The sequence below is a fragment of the Plutella xylostella genome, chromosome 24 (assembly GCF_932276165.1).
Source record: "Plutella xylostella chromosome 24, ilPluXylo3.1, whole genome shotgun sequence".
In the NCBI taxonomy this organism is placed as follows: Eukaryota; Metazoa; Arthropoda; class Insecta; order Lepidoptera; family Plutellidae; genus Plutella; species Plutella xylostella.
The window spans coordinates 5,213,239-5,235,448 of NC_064004.1; the positions used below are offsets into that span (position 1 = coordinate 5,213,239).

General features: G+C 39.8%; 1 protein-coding gene across 4 annotated transcripts in view; it reads left to right on the forward strand.

Moving 5' to 3' along the window:
- LOC125488492 (RING finger protein 44-like) overlaps window positions 1–22,210 on the forward strand; it is a 46,877-nt gene that overhangs the window by 2,420 nt on the left and 22,247 nt on the right. The gene's annotated exons all lie outside the window — the stretch shown is intronic.

Below are 22,210 nucleotides of genomic sequence, written 5' to 3' on the forward strand. Positions count from 1 at the left end.
AGAATTAATACAATACATACAATTCAACAGTATGTTACACAAAACATACATTTATAACTTGTGGACATATCCAGATATGTTAAGCGCGCTCCAGACTCTTGACAAAACTGCACAAGACGCGGGTATATGAGAGTGTAGAGGCCCCATGTTTTGTCGAGTCCAGAGTCAAACAAAACCAATAGTAGAGAGTATGGAGCGGGCTTTACCTGCAAGGAAATACATCTGGTAAGATCTCTATAGGGCAGGAACAGAATAAAAGATCTATTGTAGCGTGAAGAATTCACATTGTAGTGTTATTTTCACGAAGCAGCCGCTAGGTGGCTATTCCGAATGTTGCTGGCCAGAAATAAAAGGGAAGTGAAAAAATAGTTTTGCGCGCGCATGTGTGTGTGTGTGTGTTGCGCGGGCGCAGGTACCGACCTTCGGGTTCAACGCTCCCGCGCGCAAACACAGACCAAGAGCATATAGTAACGTATGGAGCTTAGATTAACAATATACGAACAAGATGACGCGTCACATACAAAAACAAAGCAAAAAATTGTCAAATGTGGTTTACTGTCAAACCGTTTTAAGTTCTACCTTATGACAAACCTGACAAAACATTGTACCAATGAATACCTACATCACAAATCGTCTAAGAACCCGACTAATTCAAAATAAGCTCTCAGTGGTAGAAGAGGGGTGTTATTTGTAGAGACGTTTTTTTTGCACTGACACTCCATCTTGTCGAATATTGTTAATCTAAGTATAGAGCAGCAGCTTCGTTTTGCCGTGGATTGTATAATTGCCCGATTATGCCGAAACGTGACGGGGTCTTTGCCCAAAATGGCCGTGTTTCAGCCGAGCGCCATTGTTGGAATGTCAGTGACTCGTCCTTCACTCGACTCGTATCTCGTATGCACCACTCTGAGGCACTATTTATAAATAATATAAGCTGCCGTACCACCACCGATATATTAGCAATTAACCATCCATAAGCAGCGTCTCCTGCCTGCCAAACATTTGTCAAATCCATGCAAGTTACGTCAGATTTTACAAGCGAGCGACGCTTATGGATTGTTCATTGCTGCTAATGTTTGGTGGTGGTAACCCTACAGTATTCATCTCCATACTGATTAAGAGCCCGACCAAACTATCGGCCGACTAAAAGTCTGCAGTCTGCGGGGGGTCTTAAGGTTGGTCCTATCAGTGGAAGAATCGATGACCATTGCCGCTGAGTGGAAACTGTCAATGACTAAATATCAAGGTACACCCCAAGGCCCTTTGGGCCGACCAGACATCCTATTGACTTGATTTACAGTATAAATTATATAAGTACTTATAATATTTTTTGCCTTACGATTACGAATCATCATGAAATTGATAACGATTCTTCTAAATATTCAAGCTGGCCAACCGAATATTCCAACTGTTGACTGTAGAAAACATGAAACATTCACAAATTTATTCAAAAAAGCTCCTTTATCGATGTAATCGGATCAATCGTACCTCCTTGGCGACAAGGCTGTGACCGCACGGCCGCACCCTCTTTATTCATAGCTGCATAAAGGTGTTCCTTCCTGCAGGCATTGCCCCTGCACCTACCACCTGGTGCTTCTAGATTTCTACACCACCTGGCCCAGCATATGTCTCGCTATGAATAAGTCGTTACCCCACAGAGTACAAGGCAATACACTAGAGTCTAATTAAAATGCAACCAAGTCTGTAAAAAAGGCGTTTTAGATTGGCTTATATGGAGTAATAAATAAATATAAATAAATAAATAGTCATTTATTTCATGGTAGTAGTTTTCTGGTGGGTTTAAACCGCCCTGGTTAATGTAGATAAATAATTACCGAATACAGTTAAAATTCGATTCTTACAAGATATTACGTAATTAGGTCTATGTAAAGACAGCAAATCAAAACGACGTGTTAATATTTTGCTGATGTTTAGCCTGAATTCTAAATTAATTTACGCAAGAACTATTCAGCGGTTTTCGTCAATTGATGCAAAAGAAAAAAGCTTAGGTACTTGTTAGTGCGTTACAACTAGGCAAATATTGTTCAAACTACTGAGAAGTCTTGAATAAAGCGTGGAAAGATATCCCAAGCATTTCAGTCCATGTCTCACACGACAGCAGCCTGTCCAAAAAGTATCAAAGGAATCCACAATCATCCCGAAAAACTCTGCCCCTTAGAGAATCAGACCTAAACTACAGCAGTGTAGAGCTGAGAATGGATCAGATACGATATCACACCTGCAAAGAGATCCCGAACAAAAACGCTCAAAGCGAAAGACTGAGACAAAAAACCACTCCCCCGCTTATACCTGCATAACAAAAACCTCGACTTTGAAGCTGCTATCCTTGTCTACCTCCAGTGTTCAGAGTGTGATGGAGAATTTATCCGTCTGTTTTTTGTCCGAAGATCCTTGGAGATTTCGTCTAAATGTTTGACTTAGGGTAGAGGCATCAGACCCAACTCCCAGTGTTGAAGGAATGTTTAGATATAGTTATTTTGAAATTTCAAGATTGCTCATAAAATAACATTCAAAATAATTAGTTAGAAATCTGTTATCTCTGAAAGGGTTGTCAGTATCAGATACCTACAAAACAGACATACACTTAGGTTTGCCGTGATGTTCATGTTAAAAGATAATTTAAGACCATAATTATGGAATCAAACTAGAGCCTTCTAGATACAAATCACACCGATTCCCGCAAATCACCACCACCGCAAATTATTTCTAGTGAGTTTGCTTGCAACGCAATATAACTTTTTCGCAATAACTTGAACCATAATAGTGTCGCGGAAAAGGCGATAAAGCAATATTTTATAACAACTTTATACACTCCAGTTGATATCGTTACCGTACCGGATAACTGACGGTTGAAGACCGGACATATCCGGTAATGCTTTCCATATCTTGTTAGTGCGATTGCCTCCTGGAGAAAAACCGACGGATCGGATATCCGCTTTTATTATCGAGCCATCGGCGTAGTGTTTCTTGCATTTATGCTGCTACTTGTATTGCTGATAAAATTATGTTATAACGGTTGTAGTAGCTTATGTATATTCAAGTCAGTAAAAATGCATGCTGCATTTAAAGGACGGTCCATTCAATGATTACTTATTGCTACTAAATAAAATAAAGATTCAGGTAAGGCACAACTAAATACGGAAAAATAAGGCACATTTTTCCTGCAGTTAGGAATTCAAAACACACATAATATTAATTAGAATACATTACTTATTAATTTACACTTGTTTTCTTTGTTCATCTACTCTACTCACAACAACTTCCATCCGGTATCCGGACATCGGACGACTGACACCCTAACCCCATGTAATCCATCAAAGGGTATCTATACTATATCTGACTGTAATGCTGCTTGACGAAGGTAGCTGGATGAGGCGTCCAGCCGAACCTCACTAATACCCCGATCCCTAAAGCCCGTAATCTTTACAAAGCAGATGACAGCAGTTTAGCTTACATAAGGGCTGGTGCGGGACATGCATCTTAATGGACAAGGATGGCAATGGATATTGTGCAAGCATTCAAGACTCCCACTGTCATCCGTCCATTTCTTTCTTACCCCGCGATGAAAATTGGATGTAGTCTTGGGCCTTCAGAAAGCTATTATGTAATTGGTACTTTTAATAATTATAATGTAAGTTTACAATAATCATCGTGAATCAAGTATCTACCTCTGCTGGACTTTGTGTACTTAGTCCCTAATCAAATTCAATTTAATCCTATATCCGAAATCCTTCGTACTTCACACAATAATCTGATTTATCAGGCTATTGCGTGCGAAACACAATTACTTGAGAAAAGAAACGTGCCATTCAATATGGAAGATGCAAAGACGTTTAATTTTATCTCATCGCGTGCCATATCTGAGCGCCGTTGCATCCAGCTTTCAAAATCATTCGCTTTTATTCTGTGACAATCACGTCTTTCATTTCACATCATATAGAGGTCTGTTGGTGGTTTATATTAACCCCAGACGGAAAAAGAGAGGTGTTATAAGTTTACGTGTGTGTGTCAAATGGCTGAACCGATTTCCGTTTTGGTTTTACGGGCATAGGTAACCTTAGCCCGAATGATTTTAGTCATATTTTATCAAAATCTAATGGTTACGAGCTGAAAAACTTAGTCCTGCCCCGTAAATAGATATTTCTTCTGGTATTGCAGTACATACAGTATTTGATGGGGAGATATTATCGACAGTCAAGCCAAACAAACGCGGTCCTGCCATGGCTTCGGTTCTACGGGCAGAACAGCATTTGAAAAACTTATAAACTATGTCGGGTTTAGAAGAAACTATTTTACAAATGGTAGATAGTAAAACAAAATACTATAGTTCTTTTACCTGAAAATACTGTTAGTTTAACTGTCAACAGAGATTTCACTTTTAAACGATTGTAAAAGCTCAAAGCCGAAGATACAAAAAAACCTTTACTGCCCAAATATCTGGTACAACAGCCGGTGTGGCGTGGGCTTCCAGAGATGAAAGGAGTTATAAACATCTCCAATAAATACATTTAAAAATACTGTTTTGAGGCCGAGAAGCCTGAGAACAATGTCACAAAGAATCTCAAGCGTACTATTATTAACTCGGAAATATATTTTTGAAACGTTATTATATTTTCACAAGTGCCTGTTCTCTGCCTTTGTTTGCACATTATCGCATGTCAAACCTATAACACTTCTCGTTTTAACTTCGTGTTTGAAACGGCTTGTCATGTCATTAGAGACCAATGATAAGAAACCAATTTGCCGGTATGAAATACAAAGAGTGCTGTTTGGCAAAGTGTGTAAAACTGTGACGCAGCAAGGTCGTTATACCCGTGACATTGGGCTCGCCTAGACACAATGACACGAGTCGCAGACCTCTCGGGGCGACATTCAGAGTGTTAAAACACCAAATTCAGTGCTTATAAGTCAGAAACAGTCCGTCAAAAATTACATCATCGGTCAAAGCTGGAAAAGCTCTTTCCAGGAGCGTCATTTATGTATATCCTCGCTTTTATTGATCCAGCTATACTTGGCTATGGTTACGAGTCCACAAGCTAGTTGGCGTTCCACATTTGACTTCTGCCGCAACAAAAGCTGATTATAACAATCTGGGAAACCATTGCTACACCACTAGGAAACCTGTCGGAACGGAGTCTTTCCGCGTCTGTTTGGCTATTCAAATAGCTTTGCGTAGTAAAAAACATTTCCTCGTTTAACAAAACGATGGCTGACCTTATCGTCTCATTGGCAGCTTCAAAGTTGATACTTGATGTGTCAACGGGCTATTCCGAAGCGAGTCTGGCTCAGGTCTGCGTATCGAGCGGGCCCCGTCTGGCTAAAGACCCAGTAGCAGATTCAATGCAAATTAACTTTGAAGGTTGATAGAACAGTCGGCAGCCATTCTGTAATTACTTGAGGGTCAAAGATGTCACGGAAATGTCATATAACTGTGACGTCACTCTTCGAAATAACGCATGACTGCGTTTTCCCAGCGTAGCCTTTGTTTCTTTGCAATAAGGAGCGCTGTTTCCTTGTTTTTTTGGCGTTTTAAGTAGTTTTTTTCCGCTTCTGGTGGTAGGGTTTCCTCTTAGTCTTCCGCGGTGTGGTGTGGCCTTCGTCAAGATTACCTATTTACTTACCTTCTTTTAGTGCTGTCTCCTAGCGAAGGTGGGCAATCATCCTGCTGATTTCCGTCTTTGATTTACTTACCACTGATGCTTTACTATTCCTACGACGAAGATCCCAAACTAGTGTTATTCTTCAGTATTTAGTTCAGCGCAGTATGCGCACTATTGTTATTTATATGTATCTGTTATGTCCTTCGCTTTGTCGGCTAGTAACATAGTAAAGTGACGTCGTATCAGGAAACGTGCCTCCACAGCCAAGGCCGCCCGCTCCGGCTGTATGTCTACGTAAATTTATATTGTACGCAACTATACAAGTATACAATGCTGCTGTCGGTCCAAACCTGCGCCAATACACTGGCGTTTAACATCAAAGCCGTAAGGTAGTGATTCGTCAGCAGATAATACCAAAGCATAGTTTCACTAGCGAGAGGGTCCGAACGGGACATGCAACGTTTGACACGCCAATCTCGACCCTACGGCCCAACACTCTCGTTGCCCTGCCATTTGCAGTCGATTCCATGTCAATGGTAAGAAGTAATCGTTGGGGCAAGGTCGGACGATCGATTTTCGCGTAACGCGTCGTAATTTCAGATAATTTATGCGTGTTTTAATAGATTTTATAATTGATATAGTTTGCAGAACGTCTGGTGATCTAGTCTCTATGATTTTAGCGGAAGAAGATGTTATTGTATGCGATGTTAATGCCATTATAACCTAGTGACTATTTTGAAAATTGCTTCTTTCACAGGTCAGAGCTGCCATCATAAGCTTTTGAGTTTTTACTTAGTTTTCGCAACATATTTAACCACGACCGCAAATTTTAAAAGCAATTAGATGGCAACAAATGGTCGTAGTTTAGTTGTTTACACAAAACAAGTTGTTGGTACAGATCCGAGGCAACATACTCTGCAAAATGTGTCAGTTACCAAGTCAAGGTTTCCAAGAGTGATACAGTCCAATAGATCCGAATGACACAAAAGCCCAATTGCGTTAACCTTGTCGCCTTTACCGTAAAGGCTGAATTCGCTAAGATATATGCTGGTTGTAACAATGAAGGGCCTTGTAACAGTTGTGAACAGAGTCTCAGAACGCCATGTGGATACATATAAACATGTCGCAAGGTCTAAAGTTGCTCAAAACTTTGTCCAATAGAGTACCTCTAGTAGATTGATCTGGTATTATTGTGATCATAACCACATAATTTTCGCCATTTATACCCATCTATTTAATTTATTTATGAACACTTTATTGTAGACATAAAAGCTGAACAATATACACATCAGTGGCAGAGCAGTTGAACATCTATCATGATTTCTAGCAACCGGTAGAATATCATTTATTCAACGTAAAATCGGAGCCAACCTCCAATGATGGAGAGGCACTACAAGAAGAAGTAAACTTCTTTGAATCTATAAAGAAAAAAATCTGTGAGCAATTTTGATAATAAAGCTTTGCTCAACATGATAACGATCGCTCTGCAATCTTAGCAACTCAGAAACACATTTATTCCTAAATCCCATCGCGACAGTGACAGATTGCCAAGACACTCGAAGAAATAGGATCCAAGCAGCCAAAGTTGGTAAAACCTTGCAGTACCCCTACTCCTGAAATGAAATGTATTGAGTCTGTCTTGCGTTCTCAACATTAAAACCATCATAACTTTTCTTGAATAGCTTTTGACACCTTTTTAGAACATAGCACCAGTATCCTAGTAGTACAAGTTTCAAAGTAACTTCTAAATTGTAGGCATTATGTTTTTTTCTAGATTCTCAAAATAGGCATTACTTTAGTAATAATGAACATATTTGTATTTTTACGTTTGTAAAAACGCTTGTGAAGCCAAGTTATGATTGTTTTAATTTTGGAAACCCAAGATATACACAACACTAGCTGTTCTCGCGAGATTTACTTCGCCTTAAAAAGTTTTCCTGTGTGAATTCCGGGATAAAAAGTAAGCCTATGTTCTTTCTCAGGGTCTAGACCATATGTATACCAAATTGCATTCAAATCCGTTCAGTAATTTTTGCGTGATAGAGTAACAGACACACACAGTTACTTTCGCATTTATAATATTAGTTAGGATTGCCTTTCAAGAGTGCAGGCGTGCGACTGGCAGTCAGCAAAAAGCGGCAGTCCCGCACAATACCAGGCATCGGGGTCAAGGGACAGAGGTTTCTCACGCGGCGAAGGTCCACACCTCCTGTGACCTTGGAGCGTCTTCCGATGACCTGGTGAGGATCCGGTAAATTGAGCGCGCCGACGTCGGCAGTGCTGGTTCTCGAACGGACTGATTGTTGTTTTAGCCCTGACAAAAAAGTGGGGTGTTGTAAGTTTAACGTGTCTGTCTGTGGTAGTGTAGCTCCGTAAAGGTTGAACCCATTTTCGATTTTTTGGATCATAGGTAATGTTACCCGAGAGTTCTTAACAATTAAATCAAAATCAGCCTCACCGTTCAAAAGTTATGTGATTTTTTGTGTTGAATGTCGGGGGTTTTTAACGTTAGTTATGTTTGGTTATTTTGTACACTGGTTCGAATTCTGTGGTTTTGCATGATTACAATTTGATTATGTAGTGCCAGTAGTATCTGATCTATCTGACTATCACATAGTAGAGAATATGTAATGGGTGTTAACAACAAGGGATTAGCTAACTTAAATAGGTTTAACGAGTTCTGTACACAACATAAGCTACAACTGGCGTACGAAAAATGCCAACAAATCTCTTTCACTAGAAAACGCATTAAAACAAACTACACCTACAATATCGGAGGGGTGAATGTAAATAAAGTCAGTATCGTGCGAGACCTCGGGGTTATGTTCGACGAGAAACTCACATTTAACGAACATATAGAACATATTTGTAAGAAAGCTTATCAAATGCTTGGGTTCGTGCTGAGAATTTCAAAACCTTTCAAGCAAGTTTCCACATACATAACACTATACCATTCATTAATACGATCCCAATTTGACTTTGCATCAGTTGTGTGGAACCCACACTATGCAGTTCATTCAAATAAACTTGAGAGTATTCAAAAAAAGTTTGTCAAGGCTCTACATTTCAGGCTGACACACTCCCGAGGGCGTTACGCTGATCTCCTAGCTCTCTACAAACTGCAGCGACTTAGTGATAGACGGACTTTACTGGACGCAATGACTCTCTACAATGTATGTAACAACCTCTACGACTGTCCCGCCTTACTGGAACATATACACTACAGAGCACCCTCGCGACCATCGCGATCCAAGGCCTTGTTCTCCCTGGACACCGCGCGGACCAACAGCGGTAGTCGAGCACCTCTGAGACGGATGTGTGAGACGTATAATAAAGTACTCCACCCAGTTGACTTATTCACTATGAGTAAATTGAAATTCAAAAATCAAATAAGATGTATACTGGATGATACTCAAAATGCGAAGCCTAGTAAATAATATAGTAGGTACTTACTAAAAATACTGTAGATATAGATTTTCAAAATTATATATAATAATGTAGAATTTTCAATTAAATTTAATTAGACAATAATTTTATAATGTATAATAATTAGGATGCATGATTTATTTTCCCTTTTAATAAATTGCATGCTTAATTTTAGTCATAAATATTTCTATATCAACTAAATTAATTCTAAAATGTCACCAAATAAAGTATTATAATATTATATCCCTGAGAAAAATGTTCAAGGAAGTAGATTTAAGCATTTATTTTATATCCGTCTGCATATTACTCTCTGTGATCTATTTCTGTTATTTTTCCTAAATAAATAAATAAATAAATTACGAAAGAGTTAAGTGTGTTTGCCTCACGATGTACTCAGGCGAATAACGCCATCTGTCGATATTTTGTTCATCTGTATCTTGTTATAATGCGGTTCTTGGAATTCTCCCAAGATTAAATTACGTTAAGTTTTATTGTTACCGAAACCGCAAGTCGTATTTTTTATTGCGACGTAAAATTTAAACCTATTTTTTTTTAAAGGTGAGTAGATATATGTTTTTCAAACATAACTCACAATCAGTCGTAAGCAATTCAGACTAACTTCTCACATGTTTTCAAAATTGTGAAAAACGTGTGCCAAGCCATATAAACTTGACGAACTAGGGGTATGTGGGAAAAGTCACGTGGTCACCAGTGGCGGCTGGTGCCTCAGATTCCCGGTGGTGCACTTTATGGGTTTAGTAATTTTTTGGAGAAAAATAGATTAACTATTACAAATTAGAAGTAAAAAAAATATAAATATATTTTACCTTATTTATTGACGCGAAATAGCTTCTCCGTCGAAACGAAAACAACACACGGAAAGCAAAATAAAGCATTTAGTCTCTCACATCCACATAACCATTTTTTTTTATTGAACATTTCACTTTTGAAAATTCAGGTAGGTACTTATAAGTTTCATTTTTTGTTTTGCACTAAAGGCAGAGGCGGCCCAGCAGATTTAATGTCCAGTATATTTTGCAATGTCCTATTGCTTTTTATGAAGTCAATATTGTATTTTGCACTCATTTTCACTCACACACACATACCTACACACTCACGAAATCTTTACTACTTTCTTAGTTAATAAGTAATTAGCAAATTAATTACGTATTCGCGCGCGAAAGGTGAAACTGACAATGACATGATTGACATGACAAGTGCATCGTGCGTAGGTCACGCCACCGGTCAAGGCCACCGCCCGCGCCTCCCGATCCCGAGTCCCGTGGCGTCATTCGTATTATTTCGGCAATTTCCGGCCGCGTGCGGCGCACGAATTTATCCTAGAACTGCCACAGAATAATAACTAGTACCAGGTACAGAAGTCCATCTTCGCAATGGCTATCAAAGAAATATGACTCCATCCCATAAGCAATAAGATCTAATTTAGATCGCGCTCCAGCCGCACACGTTTTTATTTACTTACCTACCAATTTATTTTTGAGGGAATATGCGCCTTATTTCACTGGACTACGGTGCATAATAAGTTATACGTGGTTATACGCATTGAAAAAGAAGCCACCTTAGGGTTGCCTCAGCACCACAGACTGCAATGTTTACTAAGCAACGGACTGAGTTTGTAAAAAGAATGTCATGATATTAAAACAAAATAATTTGAATTTAGAATACAAAGCTATTCCAAACTTATTTTCTATTGGAAATGACTAGTTGAAGCTACGGCAATTTTATAGTTAAAGACCTATTCATAGATCTATTATTTGAAGTAAAAGTAAAAGAAAGAGGTAAAAATGTTTTTTTTCTTCATATAATGTGTGATATGTGTTGTGGTCGCATGTATTTAGAAAGTACACATTACAATAATTTTACTCTAGTTCTTAAATTGTTTTTAAAAGTGTAACTTATCTGTTTTGTGATCCTTAAATAAATAAATAAAAAAAAAATAATAATATTGAGATGAAATTGATCATGATGTTCTGTTTTAGTTTAGTTGGGCATGAATCCCACTCAGCTCACATTTTATTATCGATTCATTAATACATTTTGAAGGTAGTTGTGTCTGTAAATTTAATACTTTAACGAAAAAAAAATTGGAATAGACTTTGTTCAACATGGAGAAAAAAAGGGTTTGTAGTTCGGATTAATTTCATTTCAAATAAGGAACGTAGAAGAAATCAATAAAATACTTAGATTAGTTTAACCTGTCAGCATCTTTTGGTAATCTAAAAAAAAAAAAAGTTGGATCACGATCCGTATTTAAGCAATTAAATACGGCACAGTATTTTTTTGCTGCTTTTTTTCTTTTTATGTCCATTTTTCTATTCATAAATTTTAATAAATACCTAAATACGACATTTATAAACTAGTACGAAATAGGAACAAATAGCACGCGCGTGTATCGTCTTCCGCTTGCGGCAGCCGACTAGATTCGCCCCCTCGAGGCGGCAGGCGCCATGCCGGCGCCTGCGCCGCCCACGCGCGGAGTGACACAGGCCTGGAACTGCATACAGTTTGTACTGAGCATCTTCCGTCTCACGCGCCGGGCGATTTCCATCCTGTTTCATACTAATGTAGGAGCTCGCTCCGTGCGACAATCCGAGCGCACGAGGCCGTTTTTGTTCAAGCAAAAATAAGATCTAATTCTTTCGCAGTAGAAATCAAAATAGGCCAGCTCGATTTTATTTAAGTCGTAACGATAGTCAGATTTATGTAATTTCTGTTTAGGGTAGGTATTACGGTTTTTATATTGGTATTTTTTGTGAAGTTTTTTTTACACGTACCTAGTATGGTATAGGAAGAAGGAAGGTACATATTTAGAAGGTTTTTAAATGGTAGTGCGTTGCACGGGCGCACTTGAGGTGCAGCCGCCACTGGTGGTCACTTATTTTGGCTTCTTGAATACCTCTACTTTAGGGGAGTTTGGGCCAGTTCATACCCTGGACTCAGTACCGACTGTTCTCCTAATAGCTACCGTACCTCCACCGACACATTAGTTATTAATAATCCATAAGCAGCTACGCTCGCCTGTCAAATATCAGTCAGAACCATACAAGTTACGTCAGATTTGACAAGCAGGCGACACTTAATCATTGTTAATTGCTTAAATTCGGTGGTGGTAACCCCACAGTTAGTGCATTAAGAAATTCTAGTTCAAGTATTCGCTTAGGAATTGCAGCCGGCGTGAAGTGAGTGACTCGTTATAAAAGTATTTTCGTATGTGTCATGCGATGTTATTTGTGTAAGTGTGAACGTTGATGCAATGCCCGTGTTTGAGTTGCACTCGGAAGGGCTAGCATGGGGCCCAAGAGGCGTACGTAAACACGTGACAAAATTTTTGCGTCGGGCTCACACACATCTTCGACGGCTTCAAGAGCGAGTGTGACGGAATTTTTTTGTCATGTCTTGACGTGCGCGTCTTGCGCCCCGTGCTAGGCTAGCAGGATCCTTGTCGCGTGTTCACCGTCTTCCTGCACACAGCTATAATACCGGTCTTTTCATTATTGTTATCCTGAAGCGTGCTTTCCGGGAAAATCTCGATTGCATACCGCCATTGTGCGAATTTCACATGCTTCGGCAATCAGCCTATTCAGAGCCGTTTCTACCGAGTTATTGCTAGAAGTTATATCAGCAAGTTCCCTTTTAAGGTAAGCGTCCACCTATCGGCAACGGACGCATCGTATTCCGTATTCTTTGCATAGAAATTCACATAAGTGCGTCCATTTCATCGTCATTACCGCCGCCGTTTCTCCATATATTTATGACAATCCGTTGCATGCGATACGTACGATTCGTGGAGGTTTGCCTTTATCAACGGCGCGAGATTCAGCCACAGAGATGTTTAATAAGAGTCTCTTGCACAACGCCTAAGTGTGACGAAACAGACACCATAACTTCAGCAATTGGGGACAAAGCAACAATGCGCGGTGGTGTAGGCAGAGCGCAAAAAGTGCGAACAGCATTCGTGTCATGGGTACGGCTCACTCGGTGAAGGTTCCACTCGGATGGCCGCCCACTGCAGATGTAGTAGACAGGCACCGGTGGGCCAGAGTATCGGGTTCTCTGGCTCCAGTTACAGTATACTATGACGATCCTTACAAACACGTGAGGCGAAAGGTAATGCCGCTTCCCATAGGCCACATAAGTCCCATGTTTGGGCGCCATTTTGACTGCGGGCGTTCACTTTCTCTTGCCAACTTGAGAAAACTTCGCGAACTAAGTTTAGTCCTCGCTGTTTCGGATGTGAATGCTTTCAAGCCAGGGGCCCTATCGCGAACTCAAAACAAAAGGACATTTACGAAGTAATTAGTGTCAAATTCAATACATTTTAAACCGAAAATGGTTGTCAAAACAAGTTCGCGATAGGTACACAACACAGTTTAGGAATTGGTAATAAAATTACTACAAAATGATAACTATATATTTATATTTGTCTCAATAAATATGTAATCGTTACATCACCGACACGATAATAGCTCGATAGTTTCCTGAATTCACATTTTCAAACTTCACATTCGATTCTATTTTCAAAGCACTTTGTCCACACAGGGCGTTCCGTGACGATAAGTCGCGCGATATCTCCCAGTGTGCGTGTGTGTGTGTTAGTAACCACGTGTGTGTGCGTGTACGTACGGAGCCACGTGCGCGCGTGTGCGTGACCGCGGCGCGCATGCGTCGCGTGACGTCACGGCTCGTGTTTGTAAACTGTAGCCTCCACGCGGTGCCAGTGTTGCCAACCGAGCGGCGTTGTGCTGCACTCGTATTTGTCAACTGTTAGTTTTCTTTAACCCCTGACTGAAAAAGGGGGTTTTACGTATCTGACTGTAATAGCGTAGTTCCCAACGGCTTTTATTTTTGGTCGCTTGTATGCTAGTACAAGTTCATATTTTATAAGGTTATCACGTTTTTGTAGATTTTTATTGCCGGTTAATCGTTTACGCATGGAAATGCACGAGTTTTACCTAAAAAAAAATCCGCTGATGTTAAGAAAATTACGCTGTATTAAAAGAAATACTCTCATAATGGCACGTGTATCTAGCTGGAGATATTTTTTTTCCTTATATACTTCCGTCCGCAATGGCAATGGTTTACCTTGTTACGTATTTCTATTATGCCTAGTTTCGCAATCATAATAATGTTTAATTAATGAGCGTATTGACGCGGACACCAAACTGGCCGACACAAATTGGTAGCATAGCACCGTAGATCTTGGTATATACGTTTGTGTGTGAGAAGTTTTAGCTGTCATCTCCCGTTTTAAGTACTTTGATAACACTCTGTGATGAAACGCAACCTACATTCCACGACTTAGAGCAGCTATGAAATCTGCCGAGAAAAGTAATAGATGTACTTGATTAAAATAAGTTAGAGAACTTAATTATAGCATATAAAAATTTAGGGTCCTAGGACTCCTAGGTGACCTGATGAGGTTTTCTTTCTTCCCATATAAAGATGAATACTTTACATTAATTTAACAGACTGACAATAACAAGTAATACAGAACAAAGAGCCCAGAGCGTCAATAAAGCGCCAGCTCAGCATGTGCTGTTGACAATAAGGCCACACAGCTCTAGTTTTCAAGTGGCCCTGCAATGCTAAACTAAAGCAAAAATGAATTTTGATCAACAATACAGCCTAACGCACGGTTCTTTATTAATATTGGAACGTATTGTCTACGAATTTGGTAAGCCGCATACATTTTTCACGAGCACACAGCAGAAGCTACGCCCCACGCGCCTGTCACACCCTCGGGGCCGACGCAAAAACAAGCAAGAGTAATGGCCTCCCAAAATTGTTGGCTGATCGAAATGCTATTCGACGATGCGCCCTCCGCGGTACTGGCTGATGAAAGCTCACGTTAACGCGAAGAAGAAAGAAGAGAGAAAAAAAGTTATTAATTTGTCACAGACAGCGATATTGAATATAGTAAGATAGATACATAATTCTTTATTGCACACACAAACATAAATAACATAAGGCAATTTTAATGTACAACATAGACGGTACAAATGGCGGCCTTATTACTAAGATTGATACATTAATAAATAAAGAAAAGTAAAAATGGTCTAATATAAATTTGATTTCGTCGTCAAAAACGATGTCCACTCAGATAATGTAGCACCTTTGGCTAGCTCAAAGGACACTGCGCTGGTATTTCAGTACAGATACATACGGTGGCCTAAGATTTTCTAGCAGGAGAAAGAATTTGATAAAATTGTGTGATGGGAATCCTATCATCCGATTTATGATAGTTAAGTTATAGTAGAGTATAGTTTCGGTAAACAGTCCAAACCTTCTCCAAGAGTAATGCTACACTGTACAATTATAAGGTCTCCTCAGGGTATCCGCTTGGGTCCTATATTATATCTTATGCATGTCACTAACAAGCAAAGTTATACTGTGCAGAAATTATTAAATTTTGGCTGCATCACGTCAAGCGATTTCAGTCTTAATATGGCAATATTCAAATTAAAGTCACACTCGCGGCCGTATGTACGGTCAGCTGCATAAGAAGCCATACACTTCTGTACCTTGTCAAACTGACGAACCTTCAATGTTTCAATGAACTGATAGGCGGTTTCAGGCTGACAAGGTACAAAAGTGTATAGCTACTTATGCAGCTGACTGTACGGGAGAACCGCGCATCAAATAGTCATTTCCATACATTTATCACTCTCGCCCCTCTGCCTCTCGCTTCGACGCGTTCGGGAGCTTACTAATATTTTATGTAGGAGAGTCCGGATGTTTGTCGCTCCGTCATATCCTGATCATGCTGGTGGTACACTTGAAACTTCGCGCCACACTCACTATAAAGCAAATACCTTAGTGCCAATTTCTCCATTGTAGGTTATCTAACCGACAGGGATTGATTTATAAATTAAACGTCATCTCCATATAAAATTCATGACAGATGTGTCAACAGTTAACCACTACTCCCTGGTTATGCTTTAACCGAGAATGGAGAAATTGGCACGTATATAGTCAATTTCAAATTTTACATAAGTAACCCAAGCTTTTATGGAGAACACTTTTCTTTGGAGTGAGTAACGTATCTATTGGTTAACATTACTTAAGCCCTAATCGGCTTACCAACTAATTCACTTGAGGCGTACTGCAAGACTGCAATCCTCGTAAGGTATCTTCTTGTAAAGTCTTGTATTTAATCTGAAACTGAAAATTACGCTTGACAGTATTCCATTACACGTGTTTCGTATTAACGTTTTTTTTTCCTTTTCTTGCCCCTAAATTCCGAAAGCTGGGGCTTACTCTCGTCCAAGATAAAACTTATCGCGCTGCCAAATTCAGTACGCCTTATCTAACCGTCTTCCTCCAACCCACAGACTGGAAATTAGGAGTAAACGAGACGGAATATGAAATAACGAAGCCTACTTCCTATACAGCAATCTCTGCCTTGCAACTGCGCACCAAATGCTTGCTTATCTGGTTTTGAACTCTGAGTTCCTACGTTTTCAGCTCAAATTCATCCGTCGGTGTATCTTTGGGCAATTTTTAATTTTAGAATTCTAAAGTTCTCTTAACAATGGCGTTGTTATAGAAATTTCTACTCAAAGGTTGCTCGAATAACGCTTATATTATTCTTTTCTCGGCCGTAAAACTTTCTCATTGAAATTTGAACCTAACGGCGCTTGTTTACGATGGATTGCCGTTTGAGTAGGGTGAGTATTGTGTTTCGAATATTGGTGAGGATACCGGGGTAGGGTCGACGACCGCTATCACACCCTCGTTGGGGGTCTATACCCGAATGTGCCCTCATGAAAACTGCACGCTTCTATCTAAACTAAAGCAAACACCCACTCACAGCTCGATCATAGAGCGTCGGAGATTCCGAGAATAAGATACCTGGGGGTTGTTGTGGGATTTCAAGAGGTGTTCTGTTGTACGATAGACGTAGACTCGACTACACTACACAGGTCGATTGCTCATTGAGTGATATTTTTGTAGTTGTTGTAAAGCAATGTTATGAATTAGTTCAGAACATGAGTGTATTCAAATATGTAATGTTGGATGTAAATTAAGATGTTCTCCATCAAAGTATCTGAAATTACCACCATACAATTTAGAAAGATGCTTTTTATTTATTTGTTTGTTAGTTTGACAAGGTACAAAACTGCATTCGCCGCCTTGCGAACTACCAAGTTGTTTCAACCGAACTGTAGTAAAAAGCGATCTTGTAAGGTTCGTTTGCTCCAGATGCGCGGTCCCTTAATCATTCGCTTTCCAAAGTAACGGGTCAGGTTTTTGCGATTTCGGCGAACACGACCGGTTCCGCACGAAAATCAGTGCAAAATGTTACTCTGACCTGCCATTTAAAAGATTTTTACGTAACCAGCTCTGTGAAAAAAGTTGAGGGTTTCAATTTTTAAGAAGTGGGATTGAGTCAGTTGTGTTGGGTGAGGAGTAATATATTATAACAGTGTATTGTATAGGTTGTCCTCTCCTGAGTAAATGCACTTTATAGTACAAAAACTTGAACCAAGTTGCAGGGATTTCTCTAGATCGTGCCCAAACCCTCGACCTCGTCTCTTACCAAGGTCCAACACCGGACCTTGAGAAAACAAAGAGCACAAACCACCAAACCGGTACAAGCGAATCTAAACCTCCTGCCGAACATTCAAGGTTGGCGTTAGAAAGGCTCGTTATGTCTGTCAGTAGGCCACTAGGCCTTGTGACGCAACCTAACGATTATGGCAGCATGGCAACCAGATGAACGCAGAACTGCGGATATTAATGACTTCTCGAGCTGCGCACGCCATCTATCGGTAATGACATGTCATTATGTTAAACTCCTTACGCCACCAGCTTAGATCATAGTGTATTAAAAAGTGACAAGCCATTTGATAACACCACACCTCGAGAACCAGCTGCGACTGGATAACGTTTCTGAAAGATAATGTATATTTGTCTATAGATAGAATATTCTTTATTTGTACCTACACCAAGAAATACTTAATAAATTTTACAACAAAGGCGGTCTTAACAACCTTTGGATGGATAAACTAAAATAGACACAAATCGGGTACTGTAGAATAAATAATCTTACACTTCTTACATTGAAATGAAATTTGTCAGTCGAAATGGCAGAAACCTTTGTCCAAATGTATTCCGGTTGCACAAGAATACATCTGTGACTCACAAAGGGGAAAGTTGAAGATGTTTGTGATGATGATGAGGGCATGCTTGTCGATCATCGATTTACATTACAATGTGGGCTGGAAGTGCTTTCTTGTTGAACACACGTTGAGCAACCAATGAAAAGATGACTGCTGTGCAGGGGGTCTCTCTAGGACGAAAAACGAACTTTCAGAGCGCTACTGCGCGAGCTACGACTCAATCTCGTTGTATTTTACACTCGTATCTTACATATTTACAACTAGCTGTTCCCGCGAGCTTCGCTTCCCCTTAAAAAGTTTTCCCGTGGGAATTCCGGGATAAAAAGTAGCCTATGTTCTTTCTCAGGGTCTAGACCTTATGTATACCAAATTTCATTCAAATCCGTTCAGTAGTTTTGGCGTGAAAGAGTAACAGACAGACAGACAGACAGACAGACACAGTTACTTTCGCATTTATAATATTAGTAAGGATATTAGTAAGGATAAGGATAGTTAGGACTAGCTAGTCCATAAAACATCAAACATAAGGAATATAATCTAAGGATTTTACAAGCATTGCACGTGGCACAGTGCCTACAAAATAATGAAAGTAATTTTCCACCGATCCGATAATAGAAAGGTATTGCACTTTCGATCAGCAATTATCGATGCTATCACCCTTTCGTAATTATTATTCTTTCCAAGGGACAATTTAAGCTTGGCTTTCATTCCCAATTCTCAATCAGAATCCAGTTTTGCAATACTTCAGCGTTTTAAATGTCTGCATTGGAAAGCTGCTGGTGAAAGCCTGATTATGCAGTCGTGCCCTGAACATGGCCCCTCGGCTCTGCCAAGTACCCACGGAGAATCAGAGATAAACCATGCAACCTGCTGTAGACATTTGACTCTTCTGAGGCTGGCATTTCAAACTAGAAAAACTGGAGTCGTTTACAAACTACTAAACTACTCTTTATTAAAAATGAGTTTCCTATAAGTACTCGTATATATTAATTAAACAACATACTCTACACATAGATAAAGTGTATTAATGTTTTGTGGTAGGGGCAAGTGACGTCACTGCTGCTATTAGGTACTGTTAACACAAGATGATAGATGTGAGAGAGTTTGATAGATTTCACGGAGTATTTCAACATAATATAACTTTGTAAGTTATTCCTTAAATGAAATTAAAAATATGTATAAATATGTCATTTTTATATTATTTACAAATCAGCCAAAAGAATAGGAAACAAGCCTTACTACTACTACTTTTTTTCGATTTTGCGTCATAATGAAGTCCATCGCCACATCTTATACTCGATAATTAATAATTAATAACAGTTAATTATATAGAGTTTACAACAAACCCATTAATTAAGTAATTACGCACAGAAAACCCTAACGGGCTGACAATGAAAAAACACATTTAATTTACCCGGTTTAAAGTCACTTTTCCGGTAATAACCTGACGGAAGTGGGTCAGAATGTGGCGTAGTATTCGATGACAAAGATGTGACTCGCACGCTGTGACGCCGAATTTGCTCAATGACGTCACTCTTTAACTGCCAGTTTCTATAACTCTATCCATAACTGGTAGTTACTTTCATACGATTTTGACATAATCAAAAGTAAAAATCTGTCAAAATCGTATGAAAGTAACTACCACTTATAGATATATAGAGTTATAGAAACTGGCAGTTAATCAGCGAACAAGAATTGTCACGCAATCGGCACGCTTAATACAATGAAATAGGGTCGTGGTCAGCGTTGCAGTTGATTTTTCCGAAGCTTCGGAGCGCTGCGCTAACCACGGCTCTATCTCTTGCGAGTTTTTTTTCCCTGCGCTGAAAACTGACCCCTTTCAGGAAGCATTGTGACACTCAGAGGGGTCAGTTTTCTTTACCCCAGATCTGTACCACGTGCCAGTAGAATTCGATTCATACCATTTGGTAGTTGTGAAGTTGGTAGCAAGCCCACTTTTGTACCTTGTCAAAATAACAAACCGCCTATTCATTCTTTGATTTGCCATTTGGTTGGTTTGACAAAGCACAAAAGTGTAATCGCAGCCAACTTCAGGAGCTATCAAATTGTTGGGACCGAACTGTACCACTTTGCTATTCAAACTCGTAAAGTTTAACAAATTATACCTGTTTATTAGTTACTAGCTGTTCCCGCGAGCTTCGCTTCGCCTTAAAAAGTATTCCCGTGGGAATTCCGGGAAAAAAGTAGCCTATGTTCTTTCTCAAGGTCTAGACCATATGTATACCAAATTTCATTCAAATCCGTTCAGCAGTTTTGTCGTGAAAGAGTAACAGATAGACAGACAGACACAGTTACTTTCGCATTTATAATATTAGTTAGGATAGGGTATATTATATAGTTAGGTTAGCAATATTGTAGCTACTCTATGTTGTTGAAAACGTGTGATAGTTGATATTTTCGTTCACTGCCCTATACGCAGGGGTGGTGGAATATTCGTACTGTTTGTTATTTGGATCGTAAATCAACATTATGGCTCCCGAAGGACCAATAACTTTGCATGCATCACATGTGTTTCTTAATGACAAAAAATACAGTATTGATGTTTAAAGAATCTAGTTCATTTCAGACTGTGGTTGTATGAGATAAATCAATAAATATATCTAAGTAAAAAATACAAGGGAACTGTTAATTGACGAAATTATCAGGGATTTTAGATCACTAAATAAAGTAGTTTGGAATAACTATGTATTTTGACCTTGAGGTGACTTCATCATAGGTGTTCTTAGAAATTGCCTTTCATCAAAATAGGCTCAGGCGTCCAAAAGTTATTCGCTCTTTAGCATTACTCACAATAACATAACCGCTGTTAAATTCGGTTTTTATTAGTACAAAATGATTTAAATTAGTTTGTTCCGCATTCGCTATCGGTATAGGGATGTCCTGTCCATACTTTGAATACCATAATGGTTCATTTGTCGGCAGATGAGTGGATATCGCTCTCTTTTTTTGTACGTCACTTGTGAGCAAAGGATGTATGTCCTTATTTGCGCTGCTTATTTACTTTGGTTACCTCTAAGTATCATCTTCAGCCCGCAGTGCTGCTCCAAAACGATCTGGCATCGGTTTTTAACCTTCTTCTTCAATCCCGTTACTCCTCCGAGGAGTCTGGGGCTGACACCAGGCGCATCCATCCTTCTCTGTCGTGGGCCAGCAAGTTGAGCTCTGGCCACGACTTCCCTTTCTCTTGGGCCTCGCTGTATATGGACCGCTTCCAAGTATGAGCTGGTCGACCGGGTCGCCTTGAACCGCCCTTGGGTTATCATTGTAGGTTTTTAACCTGTCTCCTGAATTCTGCACCTAGTACGTCCTTTTTCAACCCATGACTTCCAGCTTCCGCTACATGGGTTCGTTATCGACGTAGGTAAACGTCATTATATCGTGTTTCGCCATAAATACGGCTCTGCGCTTGGTGGAACACGCATCAAACAAGTTTATCGACGTCAATAACAGACCCGTGCCGCGGCCGCAGGACCTTGAATTTTCCGTTTTGGGATAAATTATATAGTATTCCTAAACAGCTTCATTCAAAGTACTATAAATAGATAAACTCGTCAGTGGCAACTAGCAGCCCTTTATCGGTCAGCCCTCATGTGTGACGGACGCTATCACCCGCCCCGGAGCCCGTATCGTGCACGACACATGAGTGACACATAGCTATGTATACGCGCATATTGTGTACCGAGCCTTAGAACATTGGAGCCGTGAGAAGAGATAAATGCCTTTGGCTGCAAAGAAGGAAATATATTTTTCTTTGACGGACAACAAGCTTTCAAAAGTCCCAATACGATTCTGCATTTATTATGCTGCCATTGTTAACAATAGTTGGTGGACTCGCACTGGGCCCGCATGGTGGACTAAGCCTAAACCTTTTCTTTATTGGAAGGAGACAGGTGCCCCAGCAGTAAAGATGTAATGGATTGTGATGATGATTTGATTGATCGGTCGAATTTCGTGCCAAGAGTCTATTCCAGGGGTGATTTGGAAGTATCCAATCGCCAT